General features: G+C 49.6%; 1 long non-coding RNA gene across 2 annotated transcripts in view; it reads left to right on the forward strand.

Moving 5' to 3' along the window:
• Positions 1 to 10,863, forward strand: part of LOC105494731 (uncharacterized) — a 328,173-nt gene extending 317,310 nt beyond the window's left edge. For both annotated transcript variants that reach the window (XR_011622975.1, XR_011622974.1), the window contains exons 9-10: positions 5,320 to 5,455; positions 6,416 to 10,863. This is a non-coding gene — a long non-coding RNA (uncharacterized lncRNA). The remainder of the gene's footprint in view (positions 1 to 5,319; positions 5,456 to 6,415) is intronic.
• Positions 10,864 to 11,809: the final 946 nt, after the last annotated feature.

Genomic DNA, 11,809 nt, shown 5'->3' on the forward strand with positions numbered 1-11,809 from the left:
CACTTTTTGCCTCCTCCTGCTGATGGCATCAGGGTCCCCATAATCAGGGATCTCTAACTTTTTGCTGTTCCAGGTGGAGAAAAAAACTGACATCTTGGGCTCCATAGGACAGTCTATTCAGGAGAGCCTGTTGGATTTCAGCTCCCTCTCCCCTCTCCCACCTCTTGTCTCTCTCTGTTTCTCTCTCTCACTCCAGCCCAGCCCAGTCCCTTTCCAACCACAAGTGGCCCCAGAGTAACAGGCTCTTCCTTCCCCAGGCTGAGACCTCTTGGTGGGCAGACCACAGATGCTGTCCTCCCCAACCTATAGCTCTCCTCTGGGGCAGAGGGCATGAGGGAAGCCATGATGTCATATTTGGAGCATCTTACAGAAAGCCTGGTCCAAGAAGTGGGAAGGCCCATGAGGAGATTTCCAAGTCCTGTGTACCATGGCTGTGGAGTCAAGTTCATCTACCTGTGTGAACCCGGTGTTACCATGCACTAGCTATAGAGCCTCTTAATTATGGGCCTGAGCTCTCCATCATTGGAAGTTTGCAAGAAACCCTGGTAAATGCTTTCTTGGGGCGTTCTCTCCAGGCATAGAGCCAAGTGACCTTATTGCCATGTGTGTATAAGGGGCATAATCACATTGGCCTTACAAGGTTGTGTGTGAATTAAATGAACTATGCTCAGTGCACATTAGGTCCCTTTGGTCTTTGCAGGAGCTGGTGGCCTCCTTTGGCCATACAGTCCCCACCATGGTGTTAAGAGGTCACCCCAGCTTGTTAGGATTCTCCAGGACTCTTCTGGTTCTCATGCTTGCAGAGCTTTTGCTGAACCGGCAGCGGGGCTTCTCCCAACCTCATCTCCTGCAGTCGGGAACTCAGGTCTGGCTCTGGCTCCTTCCCAACTCTGCCTTCTCTCTTGCTCATCACTTGCTTCCCACCTCCAGGCCTTCACCCACTGTTTTGCTTCCTCCCAGTCAATCTCCAGCCCACTCCCAATTTGCATTTACAATCAACTTCATCTCCACAGAACACCTATCTGATGGCTCCTGGATAATGGGAACAGGTGCATGCTACCACACAGGCCTCCAGGAAGGAGTTTTGCACCTCCCTCTTTCCCAGGTTGGGGGTACTCACTTTCTTTAATGTAAAGTTCAATTAGCTTGTGATATTTATGTTAAAAAGACCTGGGAGGCAGAGGGGACCACAAGCTTTATGTGAACCAAAGGAGGGATGTGACTGTGAGATGGTATCAGTAGAGGTCTGGTATCTAGAATGAGGGAGGATATGGCCTGCTCTGGTTCTGCCCTCACCTGGGGTTTTGACGCCATATTCTGGGGCATGTTGAGAAAAGGAGGATCAGGTTCAGCATGGCAAAGGCTACTGCGTCAGTCCTGGGGGAGTACTATCACAGTCCCATTTTACAAATGGAGAGATAGAGACTTAGGAAGCATTCTGTACCATGTCCAAGGTCACTCATGTAGTAAATGGCTGAGACAGGATTGAACCCAGGCAGTCTGACCCTGACTGGATTGGCTGGGGAGAAAGCTGGACAAGGTTGGGCACTCAGGGCCCTTTGTGATTCATTTCTGGAAAACCCTATCAGGAGAAGTGCTGAGAAGAACTGTAGAAGACCCAGGCTGCTAGTGAAGCACTCTCTGGGCCATTTGGGGTCCTGAGGAGATGTGGGAGGTTTATAAATAAAGAAATGAACTCTGCAGGGAGCAGACTGGCAGGTGTCTCAGTAGATGGACCTAGCTTCAAGTCTTGTCTCTGTCATTTCCCAGATGGTAACCTTGAGCAGGTAACTTCTCTGAGCCTCAGGGCCATCGTTTGTAAAGTGTGGGTGATGTTAGAACCAACTTGCAGCCATCATGGGAATTAAATGAGCTACTGGGTACAGAGCAGAGGGCACACGGCCCAGCTTTCTAAATAAGCTGCTCTTGCTGAGGTTGGAGGTTTGTCCCCACATTGTCCCATCCCACTGTTGGAATCGAGAGCCAGCGTCAGGGAGGGAGGAGGAGACCCGAGCTGACAACGGCTTCTTCTCTTCCATCGTGCAGGCACCTGAAGACATGGGAAGCTTTTCTGCATTCCTCCGAGGAATGTGACAAGTGTAATCACACAGTTTAGCAGTAACACCTAAGAGTTTCTGGGTGCAAGATTTGTCGCTGGCTGTGAGGGGGGCTGGCTGCAGGCACTGCCTCCAGAAGACACCTGCAGAATTCCTGTGATTCTCAGCCACCTCCTCCCCGACTGCCACCTCTTCACCTGCCAGAGCTGGAACTGGCCAAAGCCTGTGGGATGAGCTGGATAGGGGGACAGGGCTGGCTGGGCACTCTTTGCCCTTAGGGCATGTTTCTGGACAACAGGAAAAGTGCTGAGTTGTCTGGGCTGCTAGAGGAGGGCTCTCTGTGCCCTCTGGGGTGCTGGGCAGGTGTGGGAGAGTCAGACAGCTCAGGGCCGAAGCCTCTGTGTCCTTTCTTCTTACGCCCAGTAAGTCAGGACAGATACACTGAGGTCCAGCCCACAGGCTGCCCCCGAGGGAAAAAATAACCTTAGGGAGAAATCACCTCCAGCCCCTCCTCCCCACTCCTCATGGTCAGCTGATGACCTTGCTTTTTATTTCCCCGAGAAATCAGAAGCAATCAGAGGTGAACTTCCCAAACTCCTGCCCCTACCTCTACAGACCTCCTTGCATCTGTGCCCACTCAGTGGTGATTGTCCTCTCTCTGGTGATGGTGGAGGAAGCACCCCAGCTCCTGTGCAAGGCTAGCCAGCACTTGTCCCCTGAATTTCATCCCCTGGAACCTCCTCAAGGACAGCTCCCTGTAGGTGTCCTCTGCTTTGTTACCTTCTCCCATCATGAGTGGATTATTCCCACCATAAACGCAATGCTTAATTATGTATCTAATCTTAAAAGAACCCTCTCTTGGATATCACTTGCCCTGACAGCTCCATGCCCATTTCGCTGCTTCCCTCTGCAGCAAAACTCCCAGAGAGAGTAGTCATTGCTGGTCACCAAGACCTCTCCTCCCATTCTCTCTTGAGCACACTGCCATCAGGCTTTGAGCCCTGACTTCGCCAGCATGCCTCCTTTCCCTCCACAACGTCAAATCCAATGGTCAGTCCTCTACCCTCAGTAGCAGCAGGTGATAGGTGGCCGTGCCTTCCTCCTTGGAGCTCCTTCTTCATTTAGTTTCCTCCTCTGATTGTTCCTCAGTCCCCTTTGCAAGTCCCTATTATCTCCCAACCCCTGAGCATCGAAGGGCCCCCGGGTTCAGGCTTCAGACAGTTACCCGTCTACACCCAGCCCCAATGTGATTTCTTCCAGTCTGTTGAGTCTATCTTTCCTCCTCTCCAGTGGCTTCCCTATATCACTCAGAATTAAATCCTAAGTGCCCACCATGGTCCACAGACCACACATGATCAAGCCCCTTTGATCTTATCACTAAACACAAATCATTGTTAGATGAACACACAGGTGAGCAACAGGAGGAGGTTGTACTCATTACCAAGCCAGAATTGTCTCCCTCTCTTCCTCCCCAAGCCTATAGCTGTCCTACCTCTGTACTCTCTACCCACAAAAAACTTCTTAGCCTCCTTCCATTGTCCTCCGTGAGTTCCACTTGACAACAGCCAGTCTGAGCCCCCTCCCCAGACTGGGGCCTCCTGGCCTCCCCAGCTACTTGGCTACTCTTTTTTCTATCGCTCCATGGCAGCCATGGGGAACTGCTTATTGTTTCTTAAGCAAGTCAGGCTTTTTTATCCTCCTACACCTTTGAACATGTAGGTCTCTCTGGAGCTTCCTTTCTACCCTTCACCCTGCATACACAAACCTATTCTTCCTTCAAAACTCAACGCAACTGTCATCTCCTTTAGGGATACTTCCCTGCTGCACCAGATTAGTGAGTGACCCAGCCAAGCTGCTGCCCAGGACACCTCCTTATAAGAAGCCTTACATCTTTCACTGGAAATGTACAGACATGGAGGAAATTTTGTTTAGTAGAAATCCCTCAGGTCCTGGAAGGAATCCTTTGAGAAATAGCTGGAAGTATGTGTTGGCAGGGAACAAGACCCTCAAGGGAAAAGAAGGAGAATGGGAAGGTCTGTTTTAGACTTTTGCTTTGGGAGAGAGGATGCAAATATAAGGGCGGAGCTGAATTGCTGAGGACCTAGAGAACAGGCTGAGACTCTCATCAAAACAGATAGACAATATTGGTTTGAATAGGCAGCAGGAATGAGTCTTCCAAAAGGCTCCTGGGCTTCTGTTTGGCTCTGCTTGCCTGATCTCTCCAGTCTGGGTTAGAAGCCTCCAATTCTCCATGAACTTAGCGTTTTCTATCTTGGCAAGTACTGCCCTACACTGAGAACTTTTTTTTTTTTTTTTTTTTTAAGATGGAGTTTCACTCTTGTCACCCAGGCTAAAGTGTAATGGCGGGATCTCTGCTCACTGCAACCTCCGCCTCCCTGGTTCAAGCGATTCTTCTGCCTCAGCCTCCCGAGTAGCTGAGATTACAGGCATGCACCACCACTACACTTGCCTAATTTTGTATTTTTAGTAGAAACGGGGTTTCACCATGTTGGCCAGGCTGGTCTTGAACTCCTGACCTTGAGTGATTCACCCACTTTGGTCTCCCAAAGTGCTAGGATTACAGGCAAGAGCCACCATGTCCAGCCTACCCTAATAACTTTTGTTCACACATCTGTCTCCCCCTAGACTGTGGCCCCTTGGAGGGTAGGGTCTGCATCTTATCTATATTTATGACTCTAGCTATTAGCATAGAACACTGGCTTGCTATAGGAGCTTAATAAATGCTTGTTGATTGGGTGACTGGATTTTTTCATTTTTCCTCTTTATCCATATATTTTGATCTCACATGCACACAGGCTGATTTCTTCTCATGCCTGTGACTTGAGTGCTGAAATTTCTTCTACTTTCTTCTTCGTTTTTCTTTCTTCTTCTTTCCTCCTCCTCCTTCTTCTTCTCCTCCTCTTCCTCCTCCTCTTTCTCTTCCTACTCCTTTTTCTTTCTCTTCTGCTTTCTCTTCTCCTTCTCTCCTCTTCTCTTCTTCTCCTCCTCCTCCTCCTCCTATTCCTTCTTGTTCTTACTGTTAAGGCTTTTTTATTTATTGTTTTAATTTGGTGTTGATCTATCATCATTGTACTGGAATTCTTTCTTACCTGTGTGTGTCTCCAGCTTGCAGGTACATAGATTAGATCATGCATATGTCACAGGACATTCGGGGGACCTGGGAGGATGCACTGAGCTCAGGTTCAATAAACACAGGGTCCTCCTCACTGTCTGATCTTGAGATGGTTATTTTTCTTCTCAGGTTTATCTGCCCATGAGAAAGAAGTTGGAGTAGAGGATCTCAGAAGCCCTTCTCACTCTGAGAGAAGCTATGGGAGTCATAGAGAGCTCCCGGGATTTGGAGTCAAAAGAGCCGACTCATCCTCTGCCACCCTTAGGTAAACCATCTCTGAAATGTGGACAGTGGTGAGGATTTAACCAACAGCAGATGTGAACATGCTTGGGAAGCTACAGGGGCCATGTCCATGGAAGGGGCTTTAGATGCCGTTGCCACTCGTGACATCTAGCGGCCACCACCTGTCTTGTAATCTAACCCTGATCCATGCCCCTAAAGACCTTGGAGACCTTCATTCATACTCATTCTGCCCTCTCTATCCCCATTTATTAGTTTATTCATTTATTACTTGTATTGAATGCATACTATGTGTCAAGCCCTGGGGCACAAAATTGAACAAAGTTAGCTATTACAGCTCTAGCCCTTAGGAGCTTGTCATCTAAAGTGGTAGGAATAGTACTTACCTTTCATTATGGCTTCTATGCCAGGCACTGAGTTAGGGCCTATCACAGCAGTGATCTCATTTTATCCTCACAAAACTCTTGTAGAGTAGGCACTCTTGCAGTTTCCATTTTGTAGATGTGTAAACTGAGGCACAGAGAAGTTAGGAATGGTGGAGATAAGATTGGAATCCGGGTCTTTTGGTTTAAGAGGCTGGGCACCACCCTCACTCCCACCTCCACCCCCATGAGCTACACCCCTTTACTGAGCCCATGTTCGTAGCTAACCGCCAATGTCCAAGACACATGTGACATCTGCCCAGAGCCCATGTCACATCACTTCAGAGGGAGGCAGAGGCAGGTTTTCTGTGAGGAAGGTCCAGCTCAGTCCAGGGACAGACATGGCAGTGGGCACTCCTGTGGGGCCAGGCTCACTGAGGCTCAGACACCTGCTTACCTGAATGAATCGTCCAGGGTGCGGAGGGAGAGGACCCAGCGCCCACGCCCTTCAGATGCCCCCACAGCTGGAGCAGCTCCACCCTGCCCAACCCACGCCACTTCTGCAGTTCCCTTTGTTCTTGCTCCCAAGTCAGAAGGTGACAGCCTGTTCCTCCTTTCTGAAGGAGCTGTGATCTGAATCAACCCTGGAGCCCTCTGTCAGAGCTGCTCAGAGGAGGCTCCAGAAAACCCTGCCACTCGGGGGCCAGAAGCTACTGGATGTGAGGTCTATTAAAGAATTTTGGGGCAAATACGTCACGTTCACCTCTCCACTGGCAGCAAGAGAGAGTCTCCTGGAAATGAAGGCGGGATAAGAAAGGGCTTAATTCTCATTGCTGTCTCCTATAAGCCCTTATCCACGTGGGTAAACTGGTGTTTGTGTTTGGAAATGTTTGTGTGTGCAAGAGAGTGCATGTGTGCATGCAGGTATATGCGTGTGTGTATGGGGGCTGTTTGGAGGCTTGTACAATAGGTGCTCCGTATCTGTGGGTTCCACATCCTCGAATTCAGCCAAGGATCAAAAATATTTTTTAAAAAATAACAATGCAATAAAAAAAATACAAATTTAAAAAATAATACAGTATAACAACTATTTACATTGGATTAAGTATTGTAAGTAATCTAGGTTATACACAAACACTACCCCATTCTACATAAGGGACTTAAGCATCATTAAATTTTGGTACCTGGGGAGATCCTGGAACCAGTCCCCCCTGGGTAATGAAGGATTCCTATCTACATGTCTCTGTGCGCATGTGTCTCTCTGGGTGTACGTTGGTTAACTCTTTCTGTATAACAGACCACACCATTTATCACTGCCACACACCTGTGCATTGGCTGGGCTGGGCTGATCTAGGCTGGGCTTTGCTGGAGCAGCTCTGCTTCACGTGTCTCATCCTCCTTCTGGGACCAAGGGCTAGCCCAGACATGTTCTTTGCAGAGTATTGACATAAAGGCAAGAGGTCTCTTAAGGCCTAGCCTTGGAACTGCCACTCCATCACGTCTGCCATATTCTATTGGCCAAAGCAAGTCACATGACCAAACGCAAAGTCAAGGGGCAGGGAAATGTATTCTGCCCCCTCAGTGGAAATATAGGCAGAGGTGGGGAATTGGGGTCAATATTGTGTTCTACAAAGATGTGCATGCATGTATATTTGTGTATGCCCATGTGTGCTTGCATATGTACATGACAGTATATGTGTGCATAAATGGCCTTCCACATATATGCAAATGTATGCACAGCTGTGTATATGCATGATCATGTCAAGCTGTTAAATGTACCTGTGTTTCTGTGTGTGTCTGCTTAGGAGCATTCCTCAGACACACACATGCAGTGCTGAGCCAGGCCATGCCAGAGGAGTGGATGGGCTGATCCTGTGAAGTGGATATATCTCCAATCCTCACAGAGATACCTGTGGGACTGCCAATGAGTTTCTTGCCATCTGCATGTGCTGAGGTAGATCTTGCTCTGTTAGTGGCCCTGAGAAAATTCACTGGTCAGTTGTCTTGTAGTCTATTATTACCCAGATGTCTGTGTGTTCCAAACGATTGTTTTTAAATTGCTTCATTAGTCTGCCTCGGCAGACCCAATCCTGCTACACTTGACTGGCTCAGGTTCTGTGGGACAGAGCTGGTGGGAGCTCAGCAGGCGGCTCACTTGCTGATATACCTGCTGGTGCAGAAGGAGGTGCCCCCAGAGAGAGGCAAGGAGGAGGTGCCCCCACCCCTGCCCCCCCATAGAAGAGGCAGCATTGTGGAGCAGGAAAGGCAAGGACTTTGGAATTAGAGAGAGCTAGTTTCAACTCCAGAACCTGCCATTTACAGTCGGCATGACTTTGTGTTAGTTCCTGGGGTCTCAATTTTCCTCCTGTAAAATGGGGTCAGTGTCCCGATATTGCGGGTGGTTGTGAGGATGGAAGGAGATGATGTAATGTGTGGGACATCCAGCATGGAGCCTGGCCCACGTGGCCAGTGACCAGAATGTGGGTGTTCCCTCCCTCTTGCCACAAAGGGCCTCTGACCTCTCTGCAGAAGCCGGGCCTCGCAGTCAGACCTGACCAATTGGGTGGGTGGCACCAGTGACCCCCAGTGGTCCACTTAGCTGAGTCATTGATGTTCCAAGAGGAACCTGGAGACCCACATCTAACCGACCCTGCCCTACCCAAGAACAACCCTGCAGGCAAAGTTCAGGACACAGAACCCAGGGTCATGCTGCCTGGGCTCAAATCCCTGCTCTCCGCTCACAGTAGTGTGACCTTGACCTAACTTTCTGTCTCTAAGTGTGCACTTCCCAAAGCAGAGATGATAACAGTACCCAACTCACAGGATACACTTTCTGCATAATTGAAGCTCTTCCCTTCAACCTCAAAACTCCATCTTACTCTCTGGGATGGAAATCATCTCAGATGTCTCACTCACATCCCTGCCTCCCTCACCAGAGGATCCTGAAAATAACGCTTCTCTCCCTGCCTTGGAAGCATGAGCGTTCACACCCGCTATACGGTGCAGAAAGACAGTTCTGTGCTTCTGCCTTGTGGCGTTTCCCCTTCTCAAGAGTTGTCACTCTGCTGCTGTCAGAGTGTTATGGGGGTGCTCCTGCACTCTGCTCCTAAGCCACTACTGGATAGAGAAGGAGTCGGCAAACATTTTCTACAAAAGGCCACGTGTGTTTGTGTATGTGCAAGCACATATGCAATATTAGACTTGAAGTCTGATATTTTAGACTTCGAGGGCCACATATAGTCTCTGCCACATACTCTTTTTTGTTTGTTTGTTTGTTTGTTTTGACCCTTTAAAAACATAAGGATCATTCTTAGCCCCACAGCCACAGGAAAACAGGCTGTGGGCTGAACGTGACCATGGGATTTAGTTTGCCAGCCGCTGGAGAGATGCGCTAGTTAAAAATGCGTGTTAACTTACATTTATGGAGGTTGTGAGTGACACAGGTGCTTTCAGGCAGTGTTTCTGCCCACCAGGGACAGGCTGTGTTCCCCAGGCTTCTGCGCCTCTGGCCTTTGCATTCCTGTGGTGTGCTTGCCACCAACCAGGAGATGCATTCAACACCAAGTGTGGAGGGGGTCGGGGACAGCTCAGGGCCTCCACCTAATTTATCTTACTTAGTTCTTAAACAACCTCATGGGAAATTCTCATGCCCATTTTCTACAGAGCTGACATTGCAACACGAGTCACCTGACTCCAAAGCCATGGCCCCACGGCAGGCCCCTGCATGTGTCTTCGGAGGAGATCAGAGGAAGGATTAGGGGAGAGAGGCAGGAGGGAAGAGAGAGGCAGACAGGGCAACAAGACAGTCCTTCAGCCCATGTGCTGTATTATAACATTGACTAAATAGCATAGTGGAGTTTTTTTGGAAAAGTGTTTTTTTTTTTTCAAGTATAATATAGGTTTATTACAAAAATTCAGTCACATAAATAAATGAAGAAGAAAATAAGAAATCAACCCCAAATCCTACCCCCTAGAGACAACCCCTGATTCTACTGTGGTGAAGGCTCTCCAGACATCCCTGTCTGAACGTAAACACATATGTACACCGTTTTAAGTGAACAGGAGGAGACTCCACATGCTGTTGTGTAAATGATTTTTTCTCCCGACAATATGTTGCGGACATTTTTCCATGTCAATAAACACAGATCGACAGCGTTGTGTTAAATAGCTGCATAATATTCTATTGCGTGTACAAATGATACTTTTAAATGCAAAATAGGCTTCCTGGCTCCCCAGGTGGGTGGGTGTGGGGCTGTGCCCAGAGGGAAGCCCTGGTGCCGGTGCCTCAGCCGTTAAGGCTGCCAGGATGGGGGTCTCAGGCTTAGCCCATGAGGGACCAAGTCACTCCAGGTAGGCTCCGGCAGCCTCAGACTCCAGGCAGCAGCCTCGAGATGGGCTGTGGAAGAGGATGGGTGGCCCTACTCCCTCCATTCTGCAGCCATCCTATGGACTCTCCCAGGGTTTCCTTCTGAGGTGTCTTCATAAGTCATGGCAGACTCCCTGGTGGGCCCTGACACCCCCAGGCAGGGCCTGGGCCATTTGCCCACTGCAGGAAGTGGCCTCTGGTTCCGCTGTCTCCCTTTCCTGGGTCCTATTCTGCATCTCTTGAGTTTCTGACCTTGGTTTACGGAATGAAGCTCCCTCAGACCCATTGTTTCTCCATTTGCCCCGCCCTGCTCAGCAGAGCCCAAGCTCAAACATGTCCCCACCATTCTGTCTCCTTCCAACCCAAACTCCACCTCCTCAAGGGTCCACAGCCTGAGAAGCCCTGGCCGGTGTTGAGGGTCCAGCCACAGCAGCCCTCTCACGTCACTCCAGGGTGGGTCGATAATGCTCCCTTCTGTGTTTTCAGGCCTTGTACCTCCCTTGGTTTTCCTCCCACCTCACAGGCTACACTTTGGTCTCCCAGCCTTGGTTCTTTCCCCTGTCTCCTAATGCTGCTGTTGTGAGCATGTCCTAATGCTCTCTCCCCACCTCATTCTATCTGTTCTCCCTGGGTTATGCCCTCCACGCCCAGTGTATTAGGTTTCTGTTGCAATAACACTGCATAAAAAACCATCCCAAAACCTCAAAGTTCTACAACCACAAATATTTATTTCATATTCAAGAGTCTGCAGATTGGCTGTGACTTGGCTGGTCTTGATTGGCCTCAGTTGGACTAGGCTGACCTCCAGGCTCCAGGTGAGGCTTCAATGCACTCCATTTATCTTCACTGCAAGCCCCAGGGTAGTCTGGGCTCATGGGGACCCTCAACAGAAGAGAGTGGAAGCAGGCAATGCCTCCTGGAGGCTTCTTTCAGAACTGCAGTGCTGTTACTTCCATCCATTTGCCATTCACTACAGCAAGTTACATGGCAGCGCCAGAAGGTCAACAAAGCGGAGAAGAGCAGGGATATAAACTCCACCTACTCCAGAGGAAGACTTTGCAATAGGCACATGGCACAAGTCAAAGATGCATAACAAGGATATACAATTCTACCCCAGGGAGGGCGTGCAGAGTTAGGAATGACAGTGGGCACACTGCGATGATGTACCTGAGACCTCTCTGCCGAGGGCCACTCCCATAATCCATCTTCTGACAGAACTGTCCTCTAACATGCCCCACAGACACCTTGAAACCACTCACCCTACCCAGTACTCACCTCCTCATCCTCACCACCCCGTTAGCCAATTCCACCAAATCTGTGTCCTGGCTTCCCCACCTGGGTCCCTGGTGCCCTGAGCTCAGCATCCCTGTTGAGAGCCACCATCTGCTGCTGGTGTCTTGGCTTCTGCCCTGTGACCGATGGGCCCCTCCTGCACACGGCCAGCCTCCCAGCCACACCAGTTGGGAAGCACAGACCTCCTGGCTCTGCTGTGTTTGCTCTCAGTTCTGTCATTTTGTCACACCTTCTTCCTACCTTTCCTTGGCCTCCTCCTCAATGACTTTCGTTCCCTCTCAGACTTGAGTGTCGTGTTTTACAGTAGGCTCTCCTAGACTGCCCTGGCTGAGGTAGGCCCCCATTTCTCAGCTCCCAT

This window comes from Macaca nemestrina, chromosome 1 (assembly GCF_043159975.1).
Source record: "Macaca nemestrina isolate mMacNem1 chromosome 1, mMacNem.hap1, whole genome shotgun sequence".
NCBI lineage: Eukaryota > Metazoa > Chordata > Mammalia > Primates > Cercopithecidae > Macaca > Macaca nemestrina.